Below are 18,260 nucleotides of genomic sequence, written 5' to 3' on the forward strand. Positions count from 1 at the left end.
TCCATGGGCAGACTCAGAAGCCAAATGAAGTACCAGGTTTGAGGGAATTTTACCATTGACTTGAATGGTAGCAGGATCATAGATTTTTCCAGGTGAATGCATAAGCAGTCTAGGAAGCTTACACTGCTGCTACTTATCTTTTCCATGGCCAATTAAATAGGCTTCTTTTCTCAGAGCTGTCAGTGTGGCAGCTTTCATGAGCACTAAATTCATCCTTTAAGGAGAAAACATGTTTAAAAAAAGTTATGTCTTTTCTGATTTAAAGATACTGTAAAAAAAGACCTCTTTTCAATACAGAAAACAAATCTCTTGTATATTCATGTGGATTACAGAGTAGTTTCCATACCAAAATATTACATTTCTTTTATCAGAGCAAAGTAAAGATGGTAGAATATTCTTGTCTGAGATTAAAAAATATATAAGAATGGAATATTGATAGCAACATACAATATAAAGTAAAGGAGGATTGGATGATGTACTATGAGAGCTGATAAGAATTATACGGCTTCTAACAGAGAAGGAAAATGACATAAAAAGATACAGACTGATGGCAATAGGAAATGCATCTATAAAGGGGATCACAGAAGTAAACAGGGAGTAATTTTGGAAAACAGCAGACAACTATTTGAGGCATAGTGCTAATTGAATTATGCATTGTAGCCAGGTAGGGTAGACCGATGCTTCTAAATGCTAAAAAAAAGCTGAGGCGTCTTGGCCTGCAGCGGTAGCCTCCATTGCCCCAGTCTTTCCCCAGGAGTTCTAAATCTGCATAAAACGAGTTGTTAACAGCTGTTTTATTGGTGGCGATTGGGGCCTGCTTATTCCTCTTTGGATGCAAGGTTGCTACAAATGCGTCTCTAAAAAGATGGGGAATTAGACCAAGTTCAGAGTGGGAAATCATATGACACCCGCTCCAGAAGTGGAGGAAACTACCACATGTGGAGAGAGAAAATGTTGCCTTTTCTTAGTGTGTGACTCATCTAAATCTCGTCATCTAAAATCAGACATCTAATCAAAGCTATTCAGCTAGACTCCCTCTAAGGTTAAAGGAGAGATCTGGGGACACTTCCAAAGCACCATTTAGCCTTTCCATCTTTTGTTTCTGTCTTGGGATGGATACAGCCTGCAGGCTGCTATTACTGTTGAGGTAGAAACCAAGCACCGCATCAGTGGAGGAACCAGGGACCACGTTTCAGAAATGACTGGCACGCTTTGAAATTAAGGAGAGGGTCCTGCTACCACTGCAGTTCAGGCCCCTAACTCAGGCCGCTCACCCATGCTGGCTGCCGCTCTGCCCCGTGGTTAGAGTGGGTTAGCTGATGCAGCCCGGGAGCCATCTCACGCCTGCCTCTCCTCCCGTAGGAGGTCAGCCATTAACGCTGACTGCAGAGGCAGCTGATAATTAAAGTGCCTACATCTGGGAGGTCTGAATACTTGCTGCGATGCCCGCTTTCCAGATATCTGACCTCTGCAGTGGCATTCAGCGCCCGGAGCAAGATGCCTGGCTTACCCTGCACAGCACCCATGGAAAGAGGGGGATCTGCAACAGAGGGTGTCATTTGGGGAGGGGGGCTACTGGGAGCCCCACGCAGGTCATCAGAGAGCTCAGAGCTTGCCTCCACCCGTGATTCCTCACGGCAGATCCTGTCGCAGGAATTAGGCCTCTGGGAGTATATGAGGGACATATTTCCCCGTTGAGAAGCAGGATTAGTGGTACGTTTCTGCAGACTGCGAAGGAGGTGGAGGTGATGGGAACACCCAGCAGCACACCGAGCTGTGCACAGTTCTGAAGTAGGAACTGGCTAGATCTTCAGGCCACTACCAAAATACAGCAAGACCAGGCTGGCATGAAATAAACCCACAGACCAAGGGGCAGGCACCTTCCCTGCAGAAGTTTCTTTACAAACATTTAATCATCAAGACTGCTAGTCAGGTATGACCAGTCTTTGTCCGAACGTGGATGCCAGACCCACTGTTATGAGGTATCTGGTGAGTAGCAATGACAAAATAAATTATTTGTTAGAAGGGGTAACAAACAACTCACAGCAGTAATCTCCAGTTGGAAAAATGGCCTTTTCACAGTGTCAAAATTTTAAATGGGGAAATATTAATCTGATCTTAAAACACTGACATTCTTTTGACACAGCCTGTGGAAGGCTGCAGTGAGCTGGTGGAGCTGCACTGATATGGTTGGTTTGGGGAGTAAAGGCACAGGCACATCTACAGAAAATGCAGGTAGCAGGATAAAACCGAGAGGCTCGTTTTTAAAATCCTAACCCTGGGAATGCATAGTCAGGAATGTACTTCACTGACATTTGAAGTTAGCTTTGGTTCCTTGTGCTTCCTTGAACAATCGTTCTCAGCCCAGGTTTTGTAAGAAGAGGGTACAGCCTGCTGCTTTACTGCAGCTGCCTGGAATGGAAACTATTGCTTAAAAACAAAAGAAACAACACCTCACCCAAAACATACACAAAAAATCCCACTACATGATAGACTTACTTCAGAGTGGAAGACCAAACAGAAAAACTGATTTCAAGTGATTTTAGATGTCACCTTAGACACCTTAATTTGGAAGAGCAGTGAGTAATACTTCCCAAAATATCATTGTTGTTTGTAAGCTTGAAATGCAAATGTCTTATTAGCCATTTTTCCTCCAAATCCTGTTACACTACTTTATTATTATATTAGCTTTGTATAAATGTTGGTCACTGAGAATCTTTATTTTCAATGTAAGCTTCGTTTAAAATGTTTATTTTAAAATATATTGGCTGTACTGTTTTAAACAAGTTGGCAATATTTTAGGACAGTTTGGGAAGCTACCATCCTTGACAAGACTAATTTAATACCGATCGTAAAATTGGTAACAGGGTAAAAAGAATGGAATTACAGGAGGAAATCCACCAATGAGAGCTTTAGCCTATTCAGAACAGTACTAATATAATAGACTGAACAAATCAGGTCTATAAATTTCTGTCAATGTAGAGTACCCACACAAGGTCTCATGCATCAGCTAAACTTAAACGAGGTCCTTGTACAGACCCTGTGAACAGGAGTGAATTTCAACAGTTGAAAAACTACCTCTCATTCTGATTGCATCAGAAAATTAATTCGCTCCATGCTCCAGCAAAACTGAAACTGGTTTAGTCATCAACACAGTCTTTTGAATAACACAGTTTATACTACATTCACAAATAATCTGCTTTCAGGGTAAGTAGAGAATTTTTACTGTTTCCTTGGTAAAATCTGGTTAATAAAAATATTGACATGTACAGTGTATCAACTGATGTAAGTAGGAGTTATATAATGAAATAAGACCTTGACAATAACATTGCTGAGGCACATGAAGATATACTAGTACAGAAGAAAATGAAGAAAAATGTCAGGAAAATTACTGAAACCAAGAAAGCAGAGCTTTAGTGAAAGGCTAAGGAACAGGAAGGGAGACTGAATGAATATGAAAAATGCAGCATGTTTGGGGCTTTTTTAGGTAGGAACTGGAACAAAATGGCTAATACGAAGATATTTAGGCTGCAGAGAAATGGCACCAGATCACCCAAAAGAAGAAGGAAAAAAAAAAAGCAAAGGAGAGAGCCAGTAGGGCACTGAGTTTGAAAAGTACTTTTGAAGAGTATTGAGTACTATATCCTTAGCAAGCCTTCTAGTGATGGGGCTTGGAGTCCCATTCCTTGGCTTAAATAACTTCTCACACGGGGCCCGTATACTCCAGCCTCCTGCAGGAGGGTTGATTTCACTCAATATGCATATTGCATCCTCCTAATTATCCATCTCTTTGTATTAATGATGAAATAATACAATCTTCTATTTTCTCTAATTAAGTTTATTATGGAGACATTTTTATGTGCCTATTTTTGAAAAATGAAATTTCATTAAAAGTCAGTGTATCAGATCTTATTAATTCTATTACATTACAACATGAAACATTTCATCAGGAAAAAAAAAAAGACTGAATCAAAACCAACCCCAGACTTTGATAATACAGATAAAAAAAAATCCAATGCATTCACTTTTCAATCTCATTTTAAACACTGCAAAACTTTCCTCATGCGAAGTTTTTAAATCAATAGAGAATGACTTATCACATTCTCCTACGGAAACATATTTTGTCTACTTTGCTGGGGATTTTTTTCCCCTGAAAACACTATGAAATGCCAATGCATCTCACTAAGCCATTTTTTCTTCTTCTTGTAATTAGGAAAAACTAGATAAATAAATTGATATCAATTACCTTTGGGAAAACCAGGTTGGACTAAAAGACCTTTTAATAATTGGAATGGCAGTGCACTTTGCATGCTGTCAGTGCTCAGTGACAATTGCTACAAGACAATTGATACATGGTGACGTTTTCTTTGTCACTGCTGGACAGTAGGGACTTTAGTGCCAATGATTTTCTGCCATCATCTGAAAGTGATAGGGGCCTATGAACCGTTGTAGCAAGATAAAGGTTCCCTTGATATCCTGTAGAGGAATTGCAATGTTTTGCTGCTCTCCTGACATGTTCCACGGCTGTGACTCCAGGGTGCACACAGCTGAATGGTTTTGCTGATGTTTGGAGTCTTCTGCTTTTTGTGAAGCTACTGCTCGGCATCGCTGGTGCACTTTTTGCACTAAGGACAGATCACGTGGGGTGGCAGACAGCAGCAGAAACGCTGGGCTGCTGCCAGAGACCGAGGGATTCTTATTTTACTGTTTTAGAAAAGAAAGTCATAACCCATTTGAACAGTTGTAGCAGAATATATAGACTGTGTCAGGAGCCGGAAAATTTCACTTGTAAAACACACAGTAGAATGACTTGTAGCACATACCTAATTGACTGAAATTGCTTATTTTGGTTTTCTGTAAACCACAAATTTATGTCATATAATTTCATCTGTTTTCCTTGTGCAGCAGTTTGTCATTCTACAAGGAAGCACAGTCCCTGAAATTATATATATATAAAAACTTTTTTCAGCCTTATTTCTTGTGCTGGAATGACCGAGATAGATAGAGTTTTAAATGTTTAGAGAGAATAAAGGACTGTTTCTGATGAAACTTGATCCTCCCTCTCCATTAACTTCATATTGTTAATCACTGCAGCTGGGATCCATAAACCACATTTATTCTCCCAGGGCACCTAGCTCACCCAACGTCTACCCCCAAAGCTCCTCTCTCTTGTAGGCAACTCTGTGTTATGGGCAGACAGATTATCTAGCATTAACAGAAATTTGTTCAGGAGCATCGCATCCACCATGCCTCCTGCATTTTGCCTGGTAGATGAGGAGAGAGCAGTGGGCATTGCTCTTTCTTCAATATAGCAGAGGCATGGACATACTGGAGACAGTCCAGTGAAGGGCCACAAAGATGATGAAGGGACTGGAGCATCTCTGCTATGAGGAGAGGCTGAGAGAGCTGGGACTATTCAGCCTGGAGAAGAGAAGGCTCAGGGCAGGGGATCTTATCAATGTGTATAAATACCTGAAGAGAGAGCGGAAAGACAGCGGAGCCAGGCTTTTTTCAGTGGTACAGAACAAGAGACAATGGGCACGAACTCAAACACAGGAAATTCCATTTAAACATTAGAAAAAACTTTTCACTGTGAGGGTGACTGAGGACTGGCACAGGTTGCCCAGGGATGTTGTGGAGTCTCCATCTTTGATGACACTCAAAAGCCATCTGGACATGGTCCTAGGCGACTGGCTCTAGGAGTCCCTTCTTGAGGGAGAGTTGGACCAGATGACTTCCAGAGGTCCCTTCCAACCTCAACCATTCTGTGAATTCTGTGCATGCAAAGAATGAGTGGATAAGTGCACTCGATGATGCAAATTCATCGTCATTTATGAGAATCTAGTGCTTTCTGGGAGCTAGAGATTCACTGCAAGTAAGGCCAGACTTTATTGCACAGTACTTTGATGCAGATAAGGCATTCACAGGACATGTTGTTTGCAAACAGCACAGTAAGTGATGGGGAACATTCCAGGACATGGCTTCCCCTGGGGCTGAAACAAGGGTATGTAGCCTGCCAGGCTGAAAAGGTCTAGAGCTATACCTGACATTTGTCAGTGTGACTGGGATCAGGCCTGTAGGCCTACCCTTTCCCCGAGCTGACCTTTGAAGAAATCAATCCATTTTGGCACCTCTCCTCCCACCTTTCCAAAGTGCATAGCAATAAAGAAAAATATGGGTAGGACACCAGCAGCATGCCAAGAAGAAATGCAAACCTGTCTGATAGGTGGAGATTTTCAGCAGAATTGTGCAAATAAATGAAAATTAAAAGGTAGCAATATTCAGGAGAAAGAAAACCCAACAGACAACTATGAAATCTTTCCCTTGCCCTGCCAGCTCCAATGAGGATGCTGCGTCAATGATGGCAGTCATACCCACAATACCTGGCCAAACAGCAGGTATCTCTTGTGCACAGTCCTGCTTGGAAAAGATGCATATGGAGATTTCTGTCTGCTTGCTGTGAAAAACTCAGTTTAGCAAATAATTCAACAAGTGAAAATAAACAAAATCTCTGTCCCAAACAATGCACATCCAGGCTAGTGGATAGGGCACTAGACTAGGAGAATAATTAAGCCTATACGTACCTGAGTGTGCTGGTACTTCTGAGATTTCACTATTCATGTGTACACTATCTTCACAGCCAGCCTGTAGGCTGTAAATATTTGTTTCTGTGGAAGGCAACATCAAAACCCTTTTAAGACTCTTTGCCACTAGTCTCTTCTATATAGACAATGCTGATTAAGCAGTATCTCCACAAGGACGAAGAAATACAAGGGGACAGCCAAGCTAGGTGCAATGTGCAGTAAGTGTGTGGTTACACAACCTAAACTGAAGGCACACTGAAAGGCAACTCTCTATCCCCTTCCTGAAATTTATCAGTTGGTTTGCTCTAATTTTGTTCCAGAGTGCCCTCCAGAGGGTAAACAGGGACTGGGAAACTGCTCTTAATATACAGCCTTGAGGTGGGCAAGGACATACCTCTCACTCTGCTCCTAGGAATCCAAGAGATGTCGTCCCCTTCAGCTCTATCTCCTCTTCTAAGCTTTACCTTTGCAAATGAAACTGAACGCTGAAGCAAGGACTGTGTTGAATTCTCTATGCCCTAAACACAAGGATTCAAGGACCCGTCTCACTTGGGACATATAGATGCTCCCTCAGTAACAGGGCATAATGTAAGCCACACGTCAAGTCCCTCACTCTCTGGCTGAAGGTCAGATTACATTGTTTTGCTTTCTCCATTACTGCTTTCTCCTTACTGTTTAAACACACAATAAAGCCCAGAAACACTCCCAGGGAGATTCAACAGCCTTAACACAGTGCCACTGACATGATCTAGAGTGTTCTAGGCATCTCCATGGAGCTGGCAAAAATTAAAGGGGACCTTTGAAAGACCTGTGCCTTTCTAGAGTGACAGCTGGGGGCCTGGTGGGATAGCCTATAGCATTTTAAAAGCCACTGAGCATCTGTATTCATACATCTGAATTGTTGCCTTGTCTGCCCCTTTCAGTGGGAGGGATGGAATACGAACATGCAACATATTCTAGTTATGCTGCTTGACACATCACTATTCACACCATCCAAATAATGCTATGCTATGAGATATTACTCATTTAATTGTTCCACATCTTGGGACTTTGCAGACAATTTGGTGAAAGGCGGTTTAAGAATTCTAGTCAAACTGTTAGTTTGGCCCTTTGGACTCAAGCTACAATGAATGTCTTGCAAACGATCCAAGTTCGATTTTATTTTTTTACTAGGAAAGAACTCTATTAAAAAAGCTTTCAGTATTATTTACAACAATAAAAACAGGATAAAATGCTTGCTGTCTTAAAGGCTGATAATGGCACCGAGATTACAAACTGCAGTTTCAATAGAGTTGTCTCTGTTTGTCTGCTTGAGAAGTGGCCTTTTTACACTATAGGGAAGCTAACCATTTCAGCTATTTCATAATATCAGTAATGAAAGAATTGCTCTTCCATTATAACCCCATTTTATGTTTTAAGCACAAAGCAGAGCCTCTGTTTCATTATTGCTTAATTCCAGAACAAATGTTATCCTCTTCCTTTCAGAGAATTATAAACTGTGTCTTTATTTACTTGCATGGCACAACTTTCACACATTTGACAGACCATTGCTCATGTTCTTCATTGTCATGGTATTAGTGAAATGTAGCATAAGCTCTAAATTTGCAGCTGCTGTCCAATCAATAAGAAGATCACACCATCCGAATAATGCTATGATATGTGACATTATCCATTCAACTGTTCTATTTCTTGGGACTTGTGAATACTGTCACAGTGAAAATGAACACCATTTGTGCTGACAGATTTTTTCTCCGTTCAACATTTTTAACAAATATATTTCAAAATGAGGTACCAGTTTAAATAAATTTCATGTCATATCAAAACAGAGATATTAACATTATTTGTAGCAGCAAAGTTCCGAGTAAATTACACTGAACTTACATATGCAATGCATTTAGCAAGAATAGGGTTTTCAAAAAGCATAAATCTTGTTGGATGTCAACTTGCCACAGCAGTGATATGTAGACCTTATTCTCCATATTTTCATGACAAGAACAAAAGTGCGCTTTGGCATAGTTTTCCAGTGCATCAAATTAGTATCTAAACCAGAATTTACTGCTAACACAAAGGTTTACTAAGGAAGCTCTGCAAACTTACATAAAAGACTGCTGTTTCTTCCGTTGCCCAAACAAGGCTATTATCACGCATTCTTGCCATGAAATCTTCTATATAGATACTTTTCCTGTGGCCATGCTATTTTAATGTGTGCATTGGATCTAACAGTCTTTTCTCCTCCATGAGGTATCCTTTCTAACAGAAACACACTGTTTCTGGAAGAATGGCTCATGGATAGGTTCTCATTGGACTTATCAAGTCTCATCCTACATGGTACAGAAGGTGCTTATGGTGCAACAGGAATTAGTTGTACAGAACAAACCAGTCCTGCCAACCAGGTCCTGCACAGCATGATAAGGTAGCAAACTTCTTGTATGAAAAAGTTTAAAAATGGAGTCATATTTTGCTGAGTGTGATATCTTGGTGCATGAAGGCTTTCAGTGTTTTCAGATAAGTGCACCTTTGTCTTTCAATAAAGACAGTCCTAACAGGGTTAAATGAAATTTATGGACAATAAGGTAAAGATTGACATGAGGAAGGATTATAGGAGAATGGTTTATCAAAACTTGTATGATTTCAGAGTGTTTCAGTAACCTATTGTATTGTAAAAAATGAAATTGCAAGAAACGTCATTCTCAGAGCTGTACTCTCACTATTTCTATAGTGCAAGCAAATCAATTCACATTCCATTAAAGTAATAAGAACTCTATATCATAAAATACACTTAGAAGAAAACTGGAAATATAATATAGAGTTCCCATCACAGACCCATTTATTTCTGGTGTAGTGGTAAAAAAACATGTTTTCAGTTCTGTCTGACACTAGCTTAATATACAAAGGCATGTAAAACCTGCTGCATGAACAGACCTGGGGCTGGATCCCTAGAGTGAGCTCCTAGCTCCTAACTCTGCTAGCAGTAATATTCAGCAGAGGTCTTCCTCATGTCTGACTCTCTATATGTACAGTAGAACTTGTGAGATGGTCATTCTTTAGAACAGGATTCTTCCAGCTGGCAAGGCAAAATCTGGAAGTAACAGCTTCTCAGCAGAGAAATGCCATGCTGTTCAAACACTGTTGGAGAAAAAACGTCAGCAGAATTATCCTACAGGACGGGTCTGACTTTTGTTTCATTTGTAAAAGAAGTAAGAGTGCCCTCTTTCTCTGTCACCTTCCTTCTGTAGTTTCACAGAGGATGAGGTAAGCTTCCTCTCCTTCTTTGGGTGGTCGTCATTCTTTCTGAAGCTAAAAGAACCAACACAGCCACATTGGGAGCACTGTACTTAGTGGGGCAGCCAACAAAGAGAAGATCACCTCTTACTCACCAGCCAAAAAGAAGTAGATGTCTGCAAAAATTAAGGCTGCACACATATCAAAATTTCAGTGATCAGAAAGCTAATCACATCCTTAACTGCCAGACCATCTCTCCCTAACTTAGCAATGCTTTTAGAAAGCCCGTTAGAAATTAATCTGTAAGTCTAGCCTGAGGAAGTATTTTTATATCCTTAATTCTAATGAAGAGAAAGCAGAAAAACGTTTAGCATTATAACTAATGTCCTCTCTCTCATTTTGTCCACATCTAAAACAATAAGTTGGTGCTTATGTATTAAGTGAAGGCCATAGAGAAATAGATCTTGATTACACATATAAGTAGGTAGACAATTTCCCACTATACAAATAGATAAAATAAGACACAGATATTAACTGACTCTCCTCACTGACACAATAAATTAGGAAATAACTTATTAAACCCTCAAGAGGCACTCTTTGAGAAAAAATATTTAAAAATAAGTAACATGCGCATTTTGTAAAGTCTTCAAGAGCCTGGTGTCTCCAACTCTGTTTTAAGACTTCAAGTATAATGTACCAATTATCCAGCAATTGGCAATGTCCATTTGCAAATTTGTAGAATTCCTCAACATTAGATTGTTCTAAGCTGATTTATATGACAGGTTAAGAAGAAACAGATTGTGTACACCTAGAGCAGTTTTGTATGAAAGACAAGTGTCTATATTTCTTCCTTTTCAGCCAAAAAATCGTGTCACAACACTGTTACAACACAAATAAGTCAAGTTAAAGATGCCATAGTGTGAAGTATTTTTTAAAAAAAGAAACTAATTCTTCAAGCAGACTTAGTACCATATTCCCAGAATGACACAGCCCTGTAGGGAAAAAGAAATTAAAACATTTTAAGGCTACTTATGCTTTTCATAGATCAGCAGTATGCATTTGCACCAGCCACACATTTCATTGTCTTATGACTTACTAAAAATGCCATGTATGGTGATATCCTTGAACCCCAAGATTTTTATTCAAATATTAAAAAGAAAATGCTGTTTTTATTCTCTCTCTTCTTAATGTTTTTCTGTGAGGTTTATTGTACTTCAGGCTCTGTATAATAAGCCACGAAAGGCAATTATATCCTAAAGTATGGTGATCACTACTGAATATGATACTCCAAGTGAAGTATATAACTAGTAATTAGGCACTATTAATTCTATTTAGTTTGATTTATCATCTGTTTCTCCAGGAATTAAATATAGTGTTCTATTTGACATGTGTACTGCAGCTAGGAATTCAACAGCATGTTAAAAGAGACTGGTATGATAATTCCTTGCTGGTCACTACATTGCAGATTTTTTTAAAGTATTAACTGTGAATAAACTATTTGCCCACTTATATATATATAAATATTAATAACTGAAACTTTTGACCTTGACAAACTCTGATCACTAGTACTTGAGCTATCTTGAATCACTTCATTTGCGATATTCTCATTAGATAGTCAAATTAGCTCTAAAATATACCTTCTAATTGCCTCTAAAAAAATCCTGGTCCTCTGATGAGTTGACATACTGTTTTGACATATGTAGCTGAAATTTTTTTGTATGAAAGCTTTTTCAGCTGAAAAATCCTTTTCCAAAATGAAAATTTTCACTTAAAATGTGGTTTTGGTTTGCTTTCCTGACAGTGAAAAATATCAGATTTCATTTTTATTTATCTTATCTCATTTTTAAATTTCATTTTCATTTATCTTAGTCTCCCTTACTTTTGCGCTCCTCACTTTTCACTATTATCTAGTTAGAAGATGTAAAGCAGTAAGAAGCTAGGCAGCAGCTCCCTCACATTACAATTATTGTAGAATAGCTAGTATATGATTACTTACAATCTGCAGTAATTTTTTGCTATAAGTGTATGAGATGAAGAATGAGGTAGGTAAGGGGATGTGAATCAAATGGCAAGAGAGAGAGGGAGAACATGGAATTCAGGACAATGTTGTCAGTTAGTACTGCGGTCTTTGCTACCAAGGTAATATCCATATTCTTCGCTTCTGTAGCGGTAGGAGCCAGGTCCTCCATGTGTTATATTTAAGATATATAAAAAAAGGGACTTAGAAAGATCTGAAGTACCAGCCAGCCTTCAAGTTTGACACTTGGCTGCTACCTAAGCTAGAAACATGAATTTCCAAAGTGCCACAATTTTTGATAGTCATTGAAGTTTCTTGTGCATTGACAGCTGTACTCTGTGTGTTTGCCAGTTCTCTCTGGTACCTGCCCTATGCTTAAGGCCAACAAGAATCTACAGTTAGATGTTCTTCCAGCAAACTTCTTTCAGAGCCTTAATGCAGCAAAGGGACCAAGGTCAGAGTACCAAGTTCCTCTGCCTTTCAAAGCAGAAGCTGAAGTGGTATGCCTGCTATATCCACAGTTTGATGATTACAAGCCTCCACCCATGATAATCTGGCTGAAAAATAATTGGGCTGGGGGAAAAAAAGTTTTCTTAGTCACATTAGTTCCACAATCCTATCCAACAAAGTATGTGCCTGAGGAGTCAAGTGAGCAGTGGGGAGAAGGCACTGAAGACAGAGCAGCTGCTTAGACCAGCCCAGCTGCTGACAAACCACGTGTGGAACTGCAGGCTCCACTCCACTTGTGATCTGGGCTGAAGGCTCCAGTTCAGCAAAGCACTCGAGCACACATCCAAAAGTCATTAAGGAAGCAGACCTCCGCGTGCACTTGATGAAGAGCTAACATTGTACATCAACTGAGATTCTGCCCCATTAACTACAGAGGACTTAAGCAAGTGCTTAAGGGCTACAGCCAAAAATTACATAGTTTGAAAAGATACCTCTCTTCTTCCCAAATCCAGTCAGGACTCAGGAGCTACAGAACTACATAAGGCTAACTAGGCTTAGTGGATGACTCACGTTTTGTTGCAAAACAGCGCAGCTTCAGTGACCTGGCTAGAAGAAAAAACTTTTGTCTTTTCTTCTATCCCCTCTCCTTAATGGTCTGGTTGTTAATATATATCCCTGTGAGATGGGTGATGTATTTAAATCTTTCCAAGCTGAGGAAGTACATGAATCTAGGTGTTCTGCTTCCCAGGTTACTGCTCTAACAGGTTCTATTAAATAATGGAGAAAATACTGATACTGGTTGTTTCTTTTAAACAATGACTACAGATGGAAAGATTATCAGCCTCTGGTTACCTTGTTGGACACAAGCAGCTCTGTCAGGTGCTACAGAGCACAGCTAGCCTCAGGATCCTTATCAGCTTGCTACGGGAAGATCTCTGCTGTGCTCGCTGGCTTTTCTGTGTTCCATTCCGAGGTCTCTAAATCTAACCTCAGGCAGGGCCTTGATCTTGGGGATAAAGGAGCACAAGTCCTGTCTCGGAGCAAGCCTTCGAGTCCTAGCAAACAGCTGCTATTTGTTGAATGGGGGTCTACAGAGGAAAACTCATGACAGCTTTAGGAGAAATTCCAGGTCTTGCCACTTCAATCACAAATTGAGAATTAACTAATCACTTTAAAGTTAAACAACTTCTAAAATTACTTTCTATAAACAGATGCACTATTAAAGCTGTTTTGTTTTTAGAGTGATTTTGGAGACGTTAATTTGCGTGATCAATTAGTAGAGAGCATGAGAAATACATGTGGCTCTATGCAAACATTTTTAATTTTTATTTAAACAGAACAGAAATGCAACGTACCCTCTTTAGTACCCAGATGACCTTCCAGATTTCCATGTACAGTATCTATGGATTTTTAAGTATAATTAACAACTTCCATTTCAGTATTTAAGAGCTTCAAGTTCTGTTTCTTTGACAGTCAAAAGCTAATCAATCTTGTTCTCAAATGCTAATACAAGCAATTAAAAATAACATTAATTGAAATACTGCAGGGGATGTTAGGGTTTTTTTTTTTAACCTCATGGCAACACTAATTTACAGTACTAATTAGTGAATTGCCCTTTGTATTATAAATCTTTAGAAGGGAGAACTGGCCCTTAAAGCCCAACAGAGAGATGCAGATGGTCACTGTACTTTCAGTAAGCTTTCATGTTAACTATCAGGATATTCACTTCACCACATAGACCAAACATGATGGATTGTATTGTTTACAATGAAGAATATTCATTTCTGCAAGGAAAAATGCATTGCCCATTTGTCCTGTTGTAAAACATGCAAATATCCTTTATAGGATAGATGATACTCTGCCCAGTTGTCTTAATTAGAAGAAAGTACAACTGCCTCATACGAAACACAGGAGGGAAAGGTAAATGGGCACTATGTTATAAAACTGAACAAGACAACCTACAAGACACAGACAAAAAATATATAACACATTGTTTTTAAACAAACATAATTGAAAACTTTTTGCTGTAAATTTTTTTTTTTTGCTGTAAAAAAGCAAAATTAAAAACTACCAAGTAACAGTTAAAAAATATAACTACTTACCTTAACCAATTTTTCCAGAAGATCCAGTTGAACATGTTGGTATGGCCATTTTTACGCTCTAAAACAAGACACTTAGAGTAGTTTCTTTGCCAGAAAATTACCAAAGGCTCAAGGTGACTTTGATTTAGGAGCAAGGTTGGGAGTCTTTAGTGATCACACTATAATCTCCACAAGAATCCCGATTCTCCTTGGAACTACCATTATAGTATCATTATAAAACGTAAACAGGAAAGTACACTTACCTCCCTCTATAGTCATGTAAGCTGATTTTGCATGTTATTTTCATGTATTACTATTGTGAGTTTTGGAAATCTGATAAGAACTTTTAGCTTTTTAGTAGCAGGGGAATGGAAATACATCACATGGAATTTTCCAGGGAAGTCATTACCCATGCAAGCCGAATACCTGCTATTATACTATGTATATACACTGGGCTATAACAATGGAAGGGTGAGAAAAGTTATTGTTTGAAACATTAAGATGAGAGGTGAAGTGAAGGTAGATAACAACAGTAAGGTGTCATAAATGTAGTCAATCCCCGAGGGTTTCTGTATGATATAAAGGGGTTGCTACTGAAGCTCTGACCTTCCAGAAATGCAAATATTCCTCTTACAATAGAAAACCATGTTGGGTCCTAATTGCCACCAAGAGAAGTAATTGGTATGATTGGCTTCCTGTCAATAAAGTCATCCCTCACAAGCAGAACATACATATGGGGTGACCCCCATTTGAAACATATACCACGCTTAGGGCTCTGGGTGTGAAACTACCAATAAAGCAGGCAGACTTTGAAAAAGAATATGAAAGTAGATTTTTAGGCCTTTACTGGGATTTCACTGTTTAAGCAGTAGGAAAATAGGAGGTAAAGACAGATAAGGTAATGATTAGTTACTAATAAATGTTGATTCAGGTAACCTTTATTTTAATGGTTTCTATCCTGTTCCTGAAGAAGAGTATTTCTTAGGATCCTCTCCTGTCCTGCTTTGTTCCAGACAAACTTGTGTGTAAATAACCACAGTGAAAATCTGATGCTGCCTGCAAGTTTATAATCTGGTTCTTTGGCTGAAGCTGAAGTACCCAGAGAATAATGTAGTGGAGCTTCTCTGAAGTGCCGGATGATGGTGGCCTGAAGGGATCAATATAGCTGCACATTAGTGATACTGGGTAATTCCACATTAACAGGGATTGTGCTTTTAGCACACACTCAGTCTACTGTACGCAGAGGCAATACCATTGCCAGCATGGGCTACACAGTCCACTGTAGGTCTCCTAATGCTGAAATTACCAAGAGAGCCAAACTTAAACAGTGGCATAAAATTAAACAGAAAATGTATAGTGTTGATGACATTCTTGGAAGTGATGTGCCTTTAGAAGGTGTGGGGAAGCAAAGAACAAGACAAAAATGTAGAGGAAAAAAGAGAAGATTTTACGATGAGATGAGGAAACCACAGTTCTGTAGTCTAATCTTGATCCCAGCACCACCCTAAAGTAATTGTTGCTAAGGAACCTCACCTGTAGGTGGTAAAATCAACTCTGCCATCGGTTGTATCAAAGGTCAGAAAGGTGACATTATGACAGAGGCTGGCCAAATACTGAAATACTGTTGCAGCTTGTAGCTCATTTGATTCCGAGATCCTGAGGTGATGTGCCAGCTACTGGAAAAGAAAGAGCAATTGTAAGATTAACCATCAGTGTAAGATCTGAATGTAAAGCACTTATTTTTCATCTAGTTCCTTCCCCATCTGTAAAATGCAGGATACTTAGCACTCTGAGTCTTAGAAAAGCACTTTAACGATGAAGCATGAAAGATTCTTCTCAAAGTAAAAGCAAAATATTACTACTTTTTCCTCTTCCCCTCCCTCCCAAATGTCAAAAGGAGAAAAAAAGAAAGTCTTGATTCAAGAAGAGCACCTTGATGTAACACTGGAACAGGTAAAGTACACGTGTCCTTTACAAGAAAAGAACAGAACAAAGCCAACAACCTTACTTGCTTAGATATTAAGTCTTCTGGTCTTTTGTGAACAGCTGCAGATTGCAAGCATTGTGTATAAGGGTAAAACAACTTGTTTTTAATCTAAGCATCAGAGCTGTGTGATTATTTTTTTTCTAGGAAGTTACAGTCTTTTCACATTACTTTTTCTTATTGTAAATTCTTTTCATTAAAAAAAAAGGTTCACTTTTTTTCTCTCCGTTGTTAGAAGGCAGCAGCTGCTTAGCTAGTGCAATGAACCTCTTACCATGAGAGTGTGATAAAGCAAGGGGTCACTAACAGAAAATCTGGGTCTATGTTAAAATATTTTACAGGGGTGGGACATCAACATTTTCTGCATTGCTTTTGCCTGAAAACTTTTTGCCTACCCCAGCTTAGATTGTGCTTTTCTAAATTGGGGTTAATCTGGACTGGCCCTAAACTAGGCTGGTGCTCCATGAAATTAAATGCTCCTGAGATACTCGTCTGAGAGAAATTTACCTTGTTTCTCCCCTCTTCTTCAAAGAAAGTGAGGAGCCAGGGCAGTGACTTGCTGCTGGTGTTATGAGACCTCATGTCACTACCACACTGGCATTTCGAAGAGGTGGGGTTTTGTTCCAGTTTTCTGCTGCATTTTCTCACAGGATTTCTCTGGGGAAGGGGAAGCACGTTATCAAAGTTATCACAGGAATCACACAAAACATACTATGTTAGACAGCATCAAAAGAAATGGTTGGAATTAAAATGCAAAACATAATTGCAAATGTGGAGCATATATGGGTTCATGTTTTTATATTCCACTTTTAAATGAGTCGATGACCCAAAATGCAACACTTACTATTTATAACCTGTCTTTCCATGAATGTAATTCAGAAGATTAGGCTTTCCCTGCTGTTCATAAAGAGTTGGCAGTAAGACTTGCAGACCTGAACATAACTCATGGAGGTTGTTTAATTTCCCTTCTCTACAATTACACATGCTCTGGTGTAGGGTTGGTTGGAGGACTATAGTAGGGCATTAAACTTCTCTCCCTTTCCTTCACCTTTGTCTATTAAAACCAATATATACAGCATCATTCTACCTCTGTCCTGTCAGCTAATGAGTACAAGGCAGGGTTTCCTCCTCCTCCCAACTACATTTTTTTCAAGGAAGGGTTAGTTTGGGGGCCTAATTTAGGTGATGGTTTGGTGTTGTGAAATTCAAGTTGAGTAAAGCACATAATTTAAGATTTTTTTCAATGGAACTTTTCACAACTTCCTCTCAACATGACAGCTTTTATGGGATCCTTGTCTGAAGCGCACTGTGTATATTATGGACAAGGCTATACACCAATTCCTAGTTACATTCTGCAGCACAGTAGACAAGCAGCATGTATGATTTAGCCTCCATACAACCTCTATCAAATTGCTGTTTAAGTAATACACATATGCCATGAAGCAAATTAGTATAACCACATCATTGCTTGAATTCTCCGTGCTTACATATGTTTTGGTGCAGATTTTGTTAGATAACTAAGACAGGGTTTAAAGAGCTTCCAGCAACCCTCCAGATCTTTGTTCTTTCATTAATACCAGATTGTATTGCACTCCCCCGTATCATATGTCAGAGACTTGGCCATATCTGTATTTGTCTGTCTGCATAAATATGAGGGTGGATGTGAGACAAGGCTAACAAAAATGATCAAGCAACAATTGCCTGGATAACTGTTTGGAGATTTTCTTGGAAAAAGTATCAAGAGAAACTGCATGAAACTTTACAATGCTCATATAACCTGGATAATTAAAACCAGGCAAAAATTAAGTGAAGAAAACCTGAATTCCTTTCACTGGTTTAACTAAGATGAACCAAACCTGATCTGCTTCTCTCTTCCGTATTCCTGGAATCATAATGGTGCATGTCACTAATTATACATATGC

At 39.2% G+C, this 18,260-nt stretch overlaps 1 long non-coding RNA gene across 1 annotated transcript; it reads right to left on the minus strand.

Annotated features, from left to right (window-relative positions):
• Positions 1-8,063: 8,063 nt before the first annotated feature.
• LOC138685887 (uncharacterized) lies at positions 8,064-13,850 on the minus strand. Its single transcript, XR_011325293.1, has 2 exons — positions 13,629-13,850; positions 8,064-10,798 (listed from the first exon to the last, which is right to left on the minus strand). It is a non-coding gene; the product is annotated as an uncharacterized lncRNA (long non-coding RNA).
• Between the last annotated feature and the right edge of the window lie 4,410 nt (positions 13,851-18,260).

The sequence above is a fragment of the Haliaeetus albicilla genome, chromosome 1, assembly GCF_947461875.1.
Source record: "Haliaeetus albicilla chromosome 1, bHalAlb1.1, whole genome shotgun sequence".
Taxonomy (NCBI): Eukaryota; Metazoa; Chordata; class Aves; order Accipitriformes; family Accipitridae; genus Haliaeetus; species Haliaeetus albicilla.